General features: G+C 42.8%; 2 non-coding genes across 2 annotated transcripts; both read right to left on the bottom strand.

Annotated features, from left to right (window-relative positions):
• Nucleotides 1-2,346: 2,346 nt before the first annotated feature.
• On the bottom strand, nucleotides 2,347-2,418 carry TRNAP-UGG (transfer RNA proline (anticodon UGG)). Its single transcript has one exon. It is a non-coding gene; the product is annotated as a tRNA-Pro (tRNA).
• Nucleotides 2,419-12,355: 9,937 nt separating this feature from the next.
• Nucleotides 12,356-12,427, bottom strand: TRNAP-UGG (transfer RNA proline (anticodon UGG)). Its single transcript has one exon. It is a non-coding gene; the product is annotated as a tRNA-Pro (tRNA).
• Between the last annotated feature and the right edge of the window lie 388 nt (nucleotides 12,428-12,815).

Below are 12,815 nucleotides of genomic sequence, written 5' to 3'. Positions count from 1 at the left end.
AGCTCAAGGTGCTTTAGATCAAGTGGCATCTGAATGCAGTGTTTTAGGGCTAAAAATATCTGCACAGAAGTCTAAGGCGATGAGACTAGGTGGCAAGGCTCCAGACAGGCACCTACGCATTCAGGACATTAACCTTCAGTGGGTTACACAATATCGATATCTCGGAGTGTGGATTGATTTTAAAATGACATTCCATAAGCAAATTCATTATCTAAAGGAGAAAGCAAAGTCACGAATAAATATAATGAGAGCAATCACAGGGCCCCGTCTAGGAGCGGGACACAGAGTGTTGAGAATGTTTTACATACACGCCGTTCGTTCCCTGGTTGATTATGCAGCGCCTGCCTTACTCTTTCTCCTGGTCAGTGGGCGAACGTTGAGGTTCTTCAAAATGATGCATTGCGGGTCATAACAGGTGCTCCCAGATGGACTAAAATCCTGAACCTAAGACTAGAGACAAAGCTAACGTCGATTGAAATAAGGGTAAAGGGGATTGCTGCGTGCATGCTGACCAAGATATTGACTACACCTAGAATCAGTTCACTTAAAGATATGATCACTGGAGCACTAACTCTGGACAGAAGAGCCTCCACTGGCAACAGGTGGACCCATTGTGCGATAAACGCCATCGATACATTCGATATGGCAAACACAGTCACTGAGAGGGGTGTCGACGACGTACATGCAGACTTTGTTATACAAGCCCCTTGGGAATCTCTGCCAGCAGACTTTCAGATTATGGCTCTTGACGGGAAGAAGAACCAGACACATCCTCATCAGCTCCGTCACTTTGCACAGATGCATATAGCAGCAAACATGGCATCCGACAGCTTCACTTACTTCACGGATGGGTCAGTAGACCAGCTGGGACAAGAAACCGGAGCTGCAGTTAACGCAGGAAACTCTGTATATAGTTGGAGGCTCTCAAATGGGTGTTCGACTTTACAGACTGAGATGCTAGCCATTCAAAAGGCTTTGGAACATGCTCTTGCTGAACACCGACAGCATGTTATCATCCATACAGATTCGAGAACCGCCATTGAAACCTTTATCATTCATGCACACACTCAAACGACAAGGCCGACGGGTGCTAATCAACTGGGTGCCAAGTCATGTGGGACTATTAGGTAATGACATTGCAGACGACGCTGCAAAACTTGCTACTAAGAGGAGGAATGTAGACATTTACATACCACAGAGTCTCTCCCAGATGAAGAAAGTGATTCGAAACAGAGCAATGCGAAAGATGTACAGTGACCACAGCACAGCAGTTGCAACATCAGGATCTGCGGGTTGGTACAAGAATTCAACCAACTACGAACCACTTAGTTTGATGAACGGAGGCAGTCGAACAACAGAAGTGCACTTACATCGCATCAGGCTTGGATACCCATGTGCATGGGAAATAGGCTTACGGGTTCCGGAAGGTGAGAGGAAATGTCAACACTGTGGAGAAATGCCTGACAGACCACTGGAACATTATCTAACACAGTGCGCAGTTACAAACCCGTTAAGATTTCACCTTCGATTCAACAGAGCAGAGGAAGTTGTTAAACACATATGGCAACATCTTACTGAAGCGACCATACGAGTCATACATACTCATCCTCCGCCCAGGTAAAACAGAACCAAGCATCACTTAGTGGGCCAGCCAGAGGCTTAGGGCCCGCGCAGGATTATCCCTGCTAAAAAGAAAAAAAAAAAAAAAAAAAAAAAAACATGTGTGTTGTTCTTACATGCAACAGATGGCGCTGTTTTTCAAAAAAAACATAATTTTACCTGTCACAGGTGTGGCTTCCATACCTATTCCTACAAAATGAATGGTATGGTAAACAACACAGCTCAATTTCAATGCAATGTCACACAAAATTATTCATTAAAAAATAATATAAATCGAAATCTATGAAAATATAATTTATCAATGCACTCGGAAACATTGAAATGGAATTTGTGACATATTTAGTATAGCGTGCATGTTGTTATTATGTGCAACAGATGCCGCTGTTTCTCAAGAAATGCACGTTTTTACCTGTCAAAAGTTTACCTGTCATCTATATAGTAGATATATAAAAAGACGCACCTATTCGAGTGCAATGTTGTGTCAAAATTTCAAAGCAATCGGTGAAGAACTTTCGGAGATTAGCGATTCTTAACAAACGAACATTTCCATTTTCATTTATATAGATTAGTTAATTACATTTTAAATTATATGCATCATACTGGTTTGCTAATTAAAAATTAAGCCTTATGATGTCTCCTATGTTTAATAGTGCGTTTCTTAATGTTGGCAAAATGTAAGCAATTAAATTTACAGTATAATTAACTTGCTCGAAAGGAAAATATTGAGGGCCTGTACGGGAGTTGAACCCGGGACCTCCTGCACCCAAAGCAGGAATCATACCACTAGACCAACAGGCCGTGGATATTTGAGTTTAGTTACGTTATTTAAATCTCCTTTTTACAATGAAATATGCCTATTGAAAATTATCAGAGCCTTTGTTCGGGATTCGAACCCGGGTCACAAGAATTTAGAGCAAGCAATGTTTTTCTTGAACAAAGTATAATTTTCAGCATGTGATCAACCAACTGGTAAACATCGCACACTTCCTCATCGTTTGTAGTGAATCTGCCAGACCGTATCCTCAATTTCATTACCTGTTCCTTCACTGTTTTCCTTCTTCTGATGTGGCTGTGCAGCAATTTAGGTTGAGTATTTTCCATACTTGCTATCTCATTTTCGTATTGTCCTTCTGCCTCTCTCCTCACCCTGACGTATTCATTTCTTGCACTCTGGTATCTTTCTCGGCTCTCAAGTGTCCTGTTATTTCTATTGTTTCTCCGCACCCTTGTATGTTGTTGCCTTACCAGCGTACATCTCTAATTAAACCATGGGATTCTCATCTGCATTTCGTTTTTTTCCTTTAAGACCGGGACAAACTTGTCTGCTGCCGCCTTGAACTTCTTCGTGATGTAGTCCATCATATCTTGGGCCGTCTTTTCCCTGAGCTTTCCCAAGTTATATATGTTACGAATTTTCTTATCTCCTCGTAGTTTCCCTTTCGGAATACCAGCCTTTTGTTTTCAGGTCCCTTCCTTGAGTATATTAACCATTCTTCGACCAAATACTCAAACGTGATTACACTGTGATTGCTTATTCCGACTGGGTCCTCGAAACCGATTTCCCTTAAGTCGGAGTCGTTCAGAATGAAGACTAGGTTGAGTCTCGCACATTATCGTTTCCTCTCATCCTAGTGGGTCCCCTGACATGCTGCGTTAAAAGGTTTTGTCGCCACCTCAAATAGTTTAGCTCATCATGTTTCCTCACCTCCGTGTTGTTCATTGTTCTCCCAGTCTATCCTTCCATGATTGATATTCCCCATGATGAGCAGAAGGGATCGGTTTCTACAGGCAGCAGTGGCTGCCCTCTGAATTATAGTGTTAACTGCCATGATGTTTCTGTCATCCTCTTGCCTGGGTTTTCTGTCGTTTGGTGGAGGGTTATATATCACCGCTACTTCTACTCATAATGTTCCCATCGTCATGGTGCATGTAATGTACAGTACCCCTAGCAGCCTGGGATAACCATCTTCTTGAACCTCCATTCCTTTATCATCAAGGAGTGTGTGTGTGAGTATGTGTGTGTAATTACCTAAGTGTAATTACCTAATTGTAGTTACAGGATGAGAGCTACGCCCGTGGTGTCCCGTCTTCCCAGCACTCTTTGTCATATAACGCTTTGAAACTACTGAGTGTGTGTGTGTGTGTGTGTGTGTGTGTGTGTGTGTGTGTGTGTGTGTGTGTGTGTGTGTGTGTGTGTGTGTGTGTGTGTGTGTGTGTGTGTGTGTGTGTGTGTGTGTATGTGTGTGTGTGTGTGTGTGTGTGTGTGTGTGTGTGTGTGTGTGTGTGTGTGCGTACTCACCTAGTTGTACTCACCTAGTTGTGCTTGCGGGGGGTTGAGCTCTGGATCTTTGGTCCCGCCTCTCAACTGTCAATCAACAGGTGTACAGGTTCCTAAGCCTATTGGGCTCTATCATATCTACACTTGAAACTGTGTATGGAGTCAGCCTCCACCACATCACTTCCTAATGCATGCCATTTGTCAGCCACTCTGACACTAAAAAAGTTCTTTCTAATATCTCTGTGGCTCATTTGGGCACTCAGTTTCTACCTGTGTCCCCTAGTGCGTGTGCCTCTTGTGTTAAACAGCCTGTCTTTATCAACCCAGTCGATTCCCTTGAGGATCTTGAATGTGGTGATCATGTCCCCCCTAACTCCTCTGTCTTCCAACGAAATGAGGTTTAATTCCCGTAGTCTCTCCTCGTAGCTCATACCTCTCAGCTCGGGTACTAGTCTGGTGGCAAATTTTTGAACCTTTTCGATTTTAGTCTTATGCTTGACTAGATATGGACTATATGCTGGTGCCGCATACTCCAGGATTGGTCTGACATATGTGGTATATAATGTTCTGAAAGATTCCTTACACAAGTTTCTAAAGGCCGTTCTTATGTTAGCCAATCTGGCATATGCTGCTGCTGTTATCCTCTTGATATGAGCTTCAGGGGACAGGTCTGGCGTGATATCAACCTCCAGGTGTTTCTCTCTCTCTGACTCTTGAAGTATTTCATCTCCCAAGTGATACTTTGTATCTGGTCTCCTGCTTCCTACCCCTATCTTCATTACATTACATTTGCTTGGATTAAACTCTAACAGCCATTTGTTCGACCATTCCTGCAGCTTATCCAGGTCTTCTTGAAGCCTCAAGCTGTCCTCCTCTGTCTTAATCCTTCTCATAATTTTGGCGTCGTCAGCAAACATTGAGAGGAATGAGTCTATATCATCTGGGAGATCATTTACGTATATCAGAAACAGGATAGGTTCAAGTACAGAGCCCTGTGGGACTCTACTGGTGACTTCACGCCAGTCTGAGGTCTCACCCCTCACTGTAACTCTCTGCTTCCTATTGTTTAGGTACTCCCTTATCCACTGGAGCGCCCTACCAGTTACTCCTGCCTGTTTCTCCAGCTTATGCATCAACCTTTTATGGGGTACTGTGTCAAAGGCTTTCCGACAGTCCAAAAAAATGCAGTCCGTCCATCCTTCTCTTTCTTGCTTAATCTTTGTCACCAGATCATAGGATTCTATCAAGCCTGTAAGGCAAGATTTACCCTCCCTGAACCCATGTTGATGGGTTGTCACGAAGTCTCTTCTCTCCAGATGTTTTACTAGGTTTTTTCTCACAATCTTCTCCATCACCTTGCATGGTATACAAGTTAAGGACACTGGCCTGTAGTTCAGTGCCTCTTGTCTGTCACCCTTTTTGTATATTGGTACTACATTAGCAGTCTTCCATATTTCTGGTAGGTCTCCCGTTTCCAGTGACCTACTATACACTATGGAGAGTAGCAAGCAAAGTGCTCCTGCACACTCTTTCAATACCCATGGTGAGATTCCTTCCGGTCCAACAGCTTTTCTCACATCCAGCTTCAATAGGTGCTTCTTGACCTCATCTCTTGTAATTTCGAACCTTTCCAAGGTCACCTGGTTTGCTGCCACCTCTCCTAGCGCCGTGACTTCTTCCGTTCTATTGTAAAGACCTCCTGGAACCTTTTGTTGAGTTCTTCACACACCTCTTTGTCATTCTCTGTGTACCTGTCCTCGCCCACCCTAAGTTTCATCACCTGTTCCTTCACTGTTGTCTTCCTCCTGATGTGACTGTGTAGTAGCTTTGGTTCGGTCTTGGCTTTATTAGCTATATCATTTTCATACCTTTTCTCAGCTACTCTTCTCACACTAACATACTCGTTCCTGGTTCTCTGGTATCTCTCTCTACTATCTGGTGTTCTGTTATTACGGAAGTTCCTCCATGCCCTTTTGTTCAGCTCCTTTGCTTTCATACATTCCTTATTAAACTACGGATTCTTCCTTTGCTTCTCTGTTTTTTCCTGTTGGGCTGGGACAAACCTGCTTACAGCCTCCTGACACTTTTGGGTGACATAGTCCATCATGTCTTGTACGGACTTGGTTCCGAGTTCTGTGTCCCAATGTATATCCCATAGGAATTTATTCATCTCCTCATAGTTTCCCTTTCAGTACGCCAGCCCTTTGTTTCCCAGTTCTTTTTTGGGGGTGATAATTCCTAGTTCAACCAGGTACTCAAAGCTCAATACACTATGATCACTCATTCCCAAGGGGGCTTCCAACTTAACTTCCCTTATATCTGACTCATTTAGGGTAAATATCAGGTCAAGCAAGGCTGGTTCATCCCCTCCTCTCGTTCTTGTCGGTCCCTTGACGTGTTGACTTAGAAAGTTTCTTGTTGCCACATCCAGCAGCTTAGCTCTCCATGTGTCTGGGCCACCATGTAGGTCTCTGTTCCCCCAATCTATCTTTCCATGGTTGAAGTCTCCCATGATTAGTAGCCTGGATCCGTTCCTGCTAGCCACAGAAGCTGCTCTCTCTATTATATTGATGGTGGCCAAGTTGTTTCTATCATATTCCTGTCTGGGTCTTCTGACATTTGGTGGGGGGTTATATATGACTACTACTATAATTTTCTGTCCTCCAGTTGCTATGGTGCCTGATATGTAGTCACTGAAACCTTCACAGTTCTGAATTACCATCTCTTCGAAACTCCAACCTTCTCTTAGTAGCAAACCTACACCACCTCCTCCTCTCCCTTCTCTCTCTTTCCTCACTACATAGTAGCCCTTTGGAAACACTGCATTTGTTATGGTGTTTGTTGTGTGTGTGTGTGTGTGTGTGTGTGTGTGTGTGTGTGTGTGTGTGTGTACTCACCTATATGTGCTTGCAGGATCGAGCATTGACTCTTGGATCCTGCCTTTCTAGCTATCGGTTGTTTACAGCAATGACTCCTGTCCCATTTCCCTATCATACCTAGTTTTAAAAGTATGAATAGTATTTGCTTCCACAACCTGTTCCCCAAGTGCATTCCATTTTTCTACTACTCTCACGCTAAAAGAAAACTTCCTAACATCTCTGTGACTCATCTGAGTTTCCAGTTTCCACCCATGTCCCCTCGTTCTGTTATTATTACGTGTGAACATTTCATCTATTTCCACTTTGTCAATTCCCCTGAGTATTTTATGTCCCTATCATATCTCCTCTCTCCCTTCTTTTCTCTAGTGTCGTAAGGTTCAGTTCCTTCAGCCGCTCTTCATATCCCATCCCTCGTAGCTCTGGGACAAGCCTCGTCGCAAACCTCTGAACCTTCTCCTGTTTCTTTATGTGTTTCTTCAGGTGGGGGCTCCATGATGGCGCGGCATACTCTAAGACGGGTCTCACGTAGGCAGTGTAAAGCGCCCTAAAAGCTTCCTCATTTAGGTTTCTGAATGAAGTTCTAATTTTCGCCAGTGTAGAGTACGCTGCTGTCGTTATCCTATTTATATGTGCCTCAGGAGTTAGATTAGGTGTCACATCCACTCCCAGGTCTCTTTCTCGAATCGTTACAGGTAGGCTGTTCCCCTTCATTGTGTACTGTCCCTTTGGTCTCCTGTCACCTGATCCCATTTCCATAACTTTACATTTACTGGTGTTAAACTCCAGTAGCCATTTCCCTGACCATCTCTGCAGCCTGTTTAAGTCCTCTTGGAGGATCCTACAATCCTCGTCTGTCACAACTCTTCTCATTAATTTTGCGTCATCTGCAAACATTGACATGTATGATTCCACTCCTGTAAACATATCATTTACGTAAATTAGAAAGAGGATTGGTCCCAGCACCGATCCTTGAGGTACTCCACTTGTTACTGTTCGCCAGTCCGACTTTTCGCCCCTTACCATTATCCTCTGGCTCCTTCCTGTTAGGTAGTTCTTCACCCATACTAGGGCCTTTCCGCTTACTCCTGCCTGCCTCTCAAGTTTGTATAGCAGTCTCATGTGCGGTACCGTATCAAAGGCCTTTTGGCAGTCAAGAAATATGCAGTCTGCCCAGCCTTCTCTGTCCTGCCTTATCTTTGTTACTTTATCATAGAATTCTAAAAGGTTTGTTAGGCATGATTTCCCTGTCCAGAACCCATGTTGGTGCTTGTTTACAAACCCAATGCTCTCCAGGTGCTCAACAAGTCTTAGCCTAATTATTCTTTCAAGTATTTTGCAGGGGATGCTTGTCAGTGATACGGGTCTGTAGTTAAGTGCCTCCTCCCTATCACCCTTTTTGAAAATCGGTACGACATTTGCCTCCTTCCAGCAACTGGGCAATTCTCCCGACATAAGTGTGTGTGTGTGTGTGTGTGTGTGTGTGTGTGTGTGTGTGTGTGTGTGTGTGTGTGTGTGTGTGTGTGTGTGTGTGTGTGTGTGTGTGTGTGTGTGTGTGTGTGTGTGTGTGTGTGTGTGTGTGTGTGTGTGTGTGTGTGTGTGTGTGAGTGTGTGTGTGTGTGTGTGTGTGTGTGTGTGTGTGTGTGTGTGTGTGTGTGTGTGTGTGTGTGTGTGTGTGTGTGTGTGTGAGTGTGTGTGTTTGTGTGCGTGTGTGTGCGTACTCACCTAGTTGTACTCACCTAGTTGTACTTGCGGGGGTTGAGCTCTGGCTCTTTGGTCCCGCCTCTCAACTGTCAATCAACAGGTGTACAGGTTCCTGAGCCTATTGGGCTCTATCATATCTACACTTGAAACTGTGTATGGAGTCAGCCTCCACCACATCGCTTCCTAATGCATTCCATTTGTCAACCACTCTGACGCTAAAAAAGTTCTTTCTAATATCTCTGTGGCTCATTTGGGCACTCAGTTTCCACCTGTGTCCCCTAGTGCGTGTGCCTCTTGTGTTAAACAGCCTGTCTTTATCAACCCAGTCGATTCCCTTGAGGATCTTGAATGTGGTGATCATGTCCCCCTAACTCCTCTGTCTTCCAACGAAGTGAGGTTTAATTTCCGTAGTCTCTCCTCGTAGCTCATACCTCTCAGCACGGGTACTAGTCTGGTGGCAAACCTTTGAACCTTTTCCATTTTAGTCTTATGCTTGACTAGATATGGACTCCATGCTGGTGCCGCATACTCCAGGATTGGTCTGACATATGTGGTATATAATGTTCTGAAAGATTCCTTACACAAGTTTCTAAAGGCCTTTCTTATGTTAGCCAATCTGGCATATGCTGCTGCTGTTATCCTCTTGATATGAGCTTCAGGGGACAGGTCTGGCGTGATATCAACCTCCAGGTGTTTCTCTCTCTCTGACTCTTGAAGTATTTCATCTCCCAAGTGATACTTTGTATCTGGTCTCCTGCTTCCTACCCCTATCTTCATTACATTACATTTGCTTGGATTAAACTCTAACAGCCACTTGTTCAACCATTCTTGCAGCTTGTCCAGGTCTTCTTGAAGCCTCAAGCTGTCCTCCTCTGTCTTAATCCTTCTCATAATTTTGGCGTCGTCAGCAAACATTGAGAGGAATGAGTCTATACCCTCTGGGAGATCATTTACGTATATCAGAAACAGGATTGGTCCAAGTACAGAGCCCTGTGGGACTCCACTGGTGACTTCACGCCAGTCTGAGGTCTCACCCCTCACTGTATCTCTCTGCTTCCTATTGTTTAGGTACTCCCTTTTCCACTGGAGCGCCCTACCAGTTTCTCCTGCCTGTTTCTCCAGCTTATGCATCAACCTTTTATGGGGTACTGTGTCAAAGGCTTTCTGACAGTCCAAAAAAATGCAGTCCGCCCACCCTTCTCTTTCTTGTTTAATCTTTGTCACCTGATCGTAGGATTCTATCAAGCCTGTAAGGCAAGATTTACCCTCCCTGAACCCATGTTGATGGGTTGTCACGAAGTCTCTTCTCTCCAGATGGGTTACTAGGTTTCTTCTCACATCTTCTCCATCACCTTGCATGGTATACAAGTTAAGGACACTGACCTGTAGTTCAGTGCCTCTTGTCTGTCACCCTTTTTGTATATTGGTACTACATTAGCAGTCTTCCATATTTCTGGTAGGTCCCCCGTTTCCAGTGACCTGCTATACACTATGGAGAGTGGTAGGCAAAGTGCTCCTGCACACTCTTTCAATACCCATGGCGAGATTCCATCCGGCCCAACAGCTTTTCTCACATCCAGCTCCAATAGGTGCTTCTTGACCTCATCTCTTGTAATTTCGAACCTTTCCAAGGTCACCTGGTTTGCTGCCACCTCTTCTAGCGCCGCGACATCTCCCTGTTCTATTGTAAAGACCTCCTGGAACCTTTTGTTGAGTTCTTCACACACCTCTTTGTCATTCTCTGTGTACCTGTCCTCGCTCACCCTAAGTTTCATCACCTGTTCCTTCACTGTTGTCTTCCTCCTGATGTGACTGTGTAGTAGCTTTGGTTCGGTCTTGGCTTTATTAGCTATATCATTTTCATACCTTTTCTCAGCTGCTCTTCTCACACTGACATACTCGTTCCTGGTTCTCTGGTATCTCTCTCTACTATCTGGTGTTCTGTTATTACGGAAGTTCCTCCATGCCCTTTTGTTCAGCTCCTTTGCTTTCATACATTCCTTATTAAACCACGGATTCTTCCTTTGCTTCTCTGTTTTTTCCTGTCGGGCTGGGACAAACCTGCTTACAGCCTCCTGACATTTTTGGGTGACATAGTCCATCATGTCTTTGGGTGACATAGTCCATCATGTCTACGGACTTGGTTCCGAGTTCTGTATCCCAATGTATATCCCATAGGAATATGCGTGTGTGTGTGTGTGTGTGTGTGTGTGTGTGTGTGTGTGTGTTTGTGTGTGTACTCACCTAGTTGTACTCACCTAGTTGTGCTTGCAGGGATTGTGCTTCTAGTGATTGAGCTCTGGCTCTTTGATCCCGCCTCACAACCCTCAATCAATTGATGTACAGATTCCTAAGCCTACAGGGCTCTATCACATCTACATATAAATATATTTACATGAGTACTCACCTAATTGTACTCACCTAATTGTGCTTGTGGGGATTGAGCTCTGGCACTTTGGTAATGTCTCTCAACTGTCATTCAACCGATGTACAAATTTCTGAGCCTATTGTGTCCTATCATATCTACAATTGAAACTGTGTATGGAGTCAGCCTCCATAAAATCACTGCCTAATGCAATCCATCTGTAAACTACTCTGACACTGAAAATGTTCTTTCTAACATCCCTGTGGCTCATTTGGGTACTTAGTTTCCACCTGTGTCAGAAATTTGGGAACATAAAGTGATCTGATGTTCTCATCACTAAAATATAAGAAAAACAGTTAAAAAATAAAATGAAAATATGAAAAATAAAATATACTATACTCACGAAATGAACAGTATGGTAAACATCACAGCTCAATTCCAAAGCAATTTACTCAAAATAATTAAATCAAAATGAAAATAAATAAAAAACTATGAAAATTCAATTTAAATGCAATCAGAAACATTGAAATGGAATTGTAACATATTTTGCATAACATGTGTGTTGTTCTTACATGCAACAGATGGCGCTGTTTTTCAAGAAAAACAAAGTTTTACCTGTCACAGGTGTAGCTTCCATACTTATTCCTACAAAATGAATGGTATGGTAAACAACACAGCACAATTTCAACACATTATCACACAAAATAATTCAATAAAAAATAAAATAAATCGAAATCTATGAAAATATAATTTATCAATGCAATCGGAAACATTGAAATGGAATTTGTGACATATTTAGTATAGCGTGCATGTTGTTATTATGTGCAACAGATGGCGCTGTTTCTCAAAAAATGCACGTTTTTACCTGTCAAAAGGATGGCATCTATATAGTAGATATATAAAAAGACGCACCTATTCGAGTGCAACGTTGTGTCAAAATTTCAAAGCAATCGGTGAAGAACTTTTGAAGATTACAGCGTGTGTTGCTCCTACCTCAAACAGATGGCACTGTTTAAAAAAAATGTTTTTTTCTTTCACAGGTGAGGCATGTATATAGTAGATATACAAAAAGACGCGCCTATTCGAATGCAACGTGGTGTCAAAATTTCAAAGCAATTGGTAATGAGATTTAGAAGATTTTCTTCACATGAAAAACATATGAAAAACACAGTTTTTTTCAGAAAAAGCATGGTTTTTACCGTCACAGACGTAACCTCTATATAGTATGTATATAAAAACCTATCCGGATGCGAATGGAACGTTGTGAGAAAATTTCAAAGCAATCAGTGAAGAACTTTCGGAGATTAGTGATTCTTAACAAACGAACATTTCCATTTTTATTTATAAAGATTAGTTAATTACATTTTAAATTATATGCATCATGCTGGTTTGCTAATTAAAAATTAAGTCTTATGGTGTCTCCTATGTTTAATAGTGCGTTTCTTAATGTTGGTAAAATGTAAGCAATTAATTTTACAGTATAATTAACTTGCTTGGGAAGGAAAATATTGAGGGCCTGTCCGGGAGTTGAACCCGGGACCTCCTGCACCCAAAGCAGGAATCATTCCACGAGACCAACAGGCCGTGGATATTTGAGTTTAGTTACGTTATTTAAATCTCCTTTTTACAATGAAATATGCCTATTGAAAATTATCAGAGCCTGTCCGGGATTCGAACCCGGGTCACATGAATTTAGAGCAAGCAATGTTTTTCTTGAACAAAGTATAATTTTCAGCATGTGATCAACCAACTGGTAAACATCGCACACTTCCTCATCGTTTGTAGTGAATCTGCCAGACCGTATCCTCAATTTCATTACCTGTTCCTTCACTGTTTTCCTTCTTCTGATGTGGCTGTGCAACAATTTAGGTTGAGTATTTTCCATACTTGCTATCTCATTTTCGTATTGTCCTTCTGCCTCTCTCCTCACCCTGACGTATTCATTTCTTGCTCTCTGGTATCTTTCTCGGCT

The sequence above is a fragment of the Procambarus clarkii genome, chromosome 1 (assembly GCF_040958095.1).
Source record: "Procambarus clarkii isolate CNS0578487 chromosome 1, FALCON_Pclarkii_2.0, whole genome shotgun sequence".
Lineage (NCBI taxonomy): Eukaryota > Metazoa > Arthropoda > Malacostraca > Decapoda > Cambaridae > Procambarus > Procambarus clarkii.
Note: the sequence above shows the minus strand (reverse complement) of the source record. Positions and strands in the feature narration are given on the sequence as shown.